This window comes from Empidonax traillii, unplaced genomic scaffold (assembly GCF_003031625.1).
Source record: "Empidonax traillii isolate 1590-97213 ecotype Southwest subspecies unplaced genomic scaffold, ASM303162v1 scaffold3646:size23432, whole genome shotgun sequence".
In the NCBI taxonomy this organism is placed as follows: Eukaryota; Metazoa; Chordata; class Aves; order Passeriformes; family Tyrannidae; genus Empidonax; species Empidonax traillii.
The window spans coordinates 11,590-15,412 of NW_020958839.1; the positions used below are offsets into that span (position 1 = coordinate 11,590).

The 3,823-nt window shown below is 53.8% G+C and overlaps 1 pseudogene across 1 annotated transcript in view; it reads right to left on the reverse strand.

Annotated features, from left to right (window-relative positions):
• Positions 1-2,371: 2,371 nt before the first annotated feature.
• The window catches only part of LOC114072643, an 8,227-nt pseudogene continuing 6,775 nt past the window's right edge, over positions 2,372-3,823 (reverse strand). Inside the window, exon 4 of the transcript XR_003574211.1 lies at positions 2,372-2,431. The product of XR_003574211.1 is annotated as a class II histocompatibility antigen, B-L beta chain-like (transcript). The remainder of the gene's footprint in view (positions 2,432-3,823) is intronic.

Below are 3,823 nucleotides of genomic sequence, written 5' to 3' on the forward strand. Positions count from 1 at the left end.
GAGGGACTGGAACTGCAGTGGGTGAGTGGGAGCAAGTGGGACCCTGCTGGGGGCAAATGGCTTTATACTGGGAGTGACAGGGAATGTCTGGGTTCATCCTGGCTGTGACTGCCACCATGGAGGGTGTCACTGGGATCCTACTGGAGTCATACTGGGAGGGACTGGAACTACAGTGGGGTGACTGGGGAGAAACTGGGACAATGCAGGGGGTAACTTGGATCCTACTAAGAGAGACTGGGATCATACTGGGACTGACTGGGAGCATACTGGAAGCAACTGGGCTATACTGGGAGTGGCTGGGAGAGACTGGGATCATTCCGGGAGTGACTGGAACCAGAGTAGGGGTGAAGGGGAGCAACTGGAACCATGCTGGGGGCAACTGGGATCATAGTGGGAGCAGTTGGGCCCCTCCTGGGGTCCTGCTGGGGTCTTACTGGGAGTGACTGCAATAATACTGGGAGTGTGTGGGAGGGACTGCAGCCATACTGGGGATGAGTGGGATCAAACTGGCCACTTACTGGAAGTTCCTGGGATCATACTGGAGTGACTGAACTGCTGCAGTTAAGAAAGCTGGTGAGGTTAAATGGTGTCCACTTATATCTATTAAGCCAGACCTGCAGAATAAAACTAATGAAAACTGCGAGCTTTTACTTGCAGGATTGGGTCATTGGACACCCTCAGAACCAGTACAGCCCAGTGCCAGAGGAGAACGACACACCGACCAACACCCTGTCCAACCCTGGGGGCTCAGCGCAGACAAAGGCCAGACAGCATCGAGACAGCCACCGTGAGAGAAAGCAGCGATGTCTTTGTGTGATACTGATCCTGGCACTCTCCAAGGTAGAGCCAACACGTGCAGGCCACTCACATCACCAGCCATTTAAATGGTCTCTCCTCAGGCCCCAGACTAAGAAAGTTATCGCCTCTCAGGTAACGTCAGGTGCACCAAGCTTTACCCTCACCCTGTGTGCGTTAGTCCCACGTAGTAATTGTCGGGAATATGGGAGATTCTATATGTGTCTCACCTCAAATCCGGGGAAGGGGTACTGTAACCTGCCTAACGAGTACTACTGTGCATACTGGGGCTGCGAGACCATCGCCCCTGCATGGATAGCAGGCAGCCTTAGAGATAAATACCTGAAGGTACAATGGGGCCCACGTGGGTGCAAAACAGAACAGGTATGGAAAGGGGGCATAGCCTGTAAATACCTCCTTGTAAATGTTACGAACCCCCAGGAAGACAGCTGGCTGCTTGGGAAAACATGGGGAGTAAGGTACGAGGCAGCAGGATACGACCAAGGCAGTCTGATCCAGATTAAGAAAGAAGCCGCCCCAAACGACCCTTGGCCTGAGACACCACACATAACGACCCCCAGGCAGACCACTCACCCTACAACACCCATGACACCGCACACTTTTAGCAGTCCAACTTCCAGTGCTACACATCCACTTTGGAAACAGATACAAGCTAGTTACCAAGTCCTGAACAAAACCAACCCAAACCTCACACAACACTGTTGGCTCTGTTATGGAGCGCAGCCACCCTATTACCAAGGCATAGCAATAAATGACACGCCCGTACAGGCCTACAGCGATAATCCAGCCCAATGTCTACGGGAAATGGACATACAAAGCATCACACTCACAGAAATAGTCGGCAGCGGGATGTGCGTGGGCCAAATCCCGCAACATAAAAGGCAATTATGCATTAGGGAAGTGCACTACAGGACCCAAGCAAAATGGTTAATCCCAGCTAATAACACTAAGTGGGCCTGTTCCTCCACAGGGCTCACCCCTTGCGTATCTTGGGCAGTGTTTAACAAATCCTCAGAGTACTGTGTCCAAGTGACAGTAATCCCCAAGATCTATTTCCACCCAGAGAACTATGTGTACGATTCCATGACTGTCCCAGACCATCACTTGGCAAAGCGGGAGCCCATCACAGCAGTGACCGTAGCCCTACTGATGCTTGCAGGAGGTGCTGGAGCAGGGACAGGAATAGCGTCCCTGGTATGTCAGAACAGAGAATTCGGTGCTTTAAAGGCAGCAACAGACGAGGACATAGCCCGGATCGAAGAGTCCATCACGGCTCTCGCTTAAGTCACTGTCCAAGGTGGTTCTGCAAAATCGCAGAGGACTGGACATTCTGTTCTTACAAGCGGGCGGGCTGTGTGCTGCTCTTAAAGAGGAGTGCTGCGTTTTCACAGACCACACAGGGTTAGGGAAAGACACCACGGCCAAGCTGCGAGAGAGATTAGAAAATCGAAAAAAGGACAGGGAATCGCAGAACTGGTTCACATCACTGTTTGATCAGGCACCATGGCTCACCACCTTACTGTCCTCTCTTATCGGTCCAATAGCAATACTCCTCTTAGCACTGGTTTTTGGGCCCTGCATTTTTAACAAGCTCATATCCTTTGTTGAGAACCGTCTGAAATCCATCAACATCATGGTGGTCAAACAGCGGCAAATGCTGTAGATAATGCCTTAAACCAAAGTAGTTCCACATAGTTTTGCACTGACTCACAATTCTATACCTCAGTGTTAAGACACTTCTCTCTACCTCTCTAGGGCTTCCTTTGAGCCACTTGTTGAGCCTTAAAAACTTTTGACCTCTATGACCTCTATGACAGTATTTTGCACTTCTTAGATTATAACCTGCTTTATATGGCATGGAGAGGGGGGGAAATGTGGGTAGACAGGGCCTGGCGTTCGGAAGATTTCGGGATGTACGGAAAGACAGGGACCACCCCCCTCCAATGCCTGACAGCCAATAGCAGCTAGGGGATAACGTAAGCAGACGGAAGTGCCAATGTAACTAAACCTTATAAAAGGCCGTGTTACAAGCTAATAAACGCCATTTACCGTCCACCACATTGGTGTCTGTGAGTTAGTGGCCCGAGTGACTAAGGGGTAGTCACCGTGCCCTTCCCGGACCAGGTCGTCCCGCAACACACCCCGCCCCCCCCCCCCGCTCACCCGAGAGCTCCTCACCCGCAGCCGGGGGGGCTCCCAGTACCACCAGTACCACCAGTACTGCCCCAGCTCCCCACCCACGCTCCAACCCCAGCGCCAGGCAGGTGCTGACACCCCAAAACCAGCCGGGTGGGGCCGTTTTGGGAGGTGTTTTGGGTGCGCTCTGATTGGTGGAGTGCAAAGTTGGGAGCCTGATTTGCGTCGCATCTTCCCGGCAACTGATGAGTCATCAGCAAGACGCGCTCTGATTAGCCACAGTCCGCTTCGACCCTTTCTGATTGGCTGAGGTCGTTCGGGGCGCTGCAGCCCCGGGGTGGGGGTTCTGGGGGGTCCGTGGGGTGTGGGACAGGTGGGAGCTCAGGGGAACCCACAAATGAGCACCCAGAGGTCCCGCAGCTCTGCTGAACCCAAAAACGGCGATCTGGCTGTCCCGGAGCTCCGACGGGCCCCTAAAACCGAGTGGAGGGCGTTCTCTGATTGGCTGAGCTCGGTGAGGGCTCAGTTTGGGCCGGGTCTGCCCGGCAACTGATGACGCAGAAGCTGCGCTCGCTCCCATTGGCTGCTGCTGCTTGGGCTGACTCTGCCCGCGGCTTGGGGGGTCCAAGGTGGGTTTTGGGAGGTCCCAGATTGCTGGAATTTGGCTTTGGGGTGCCCTGGATATGTAGAATTTTGGGGCGCTGACGTTGCCCAAACCCCCTCCCATTTCCAAGATTTTCGGAGCCCCCCCTCAATATCCCCCAATAATCAGGACTGCAGAGAACTGGGAAGCTTTACTGGGAGTACTGGGAGCAGCAGGCGGCTGGTGTGAGAGCAAAAGCAGGGCCGGGGGGGACACACGACCCCCCCA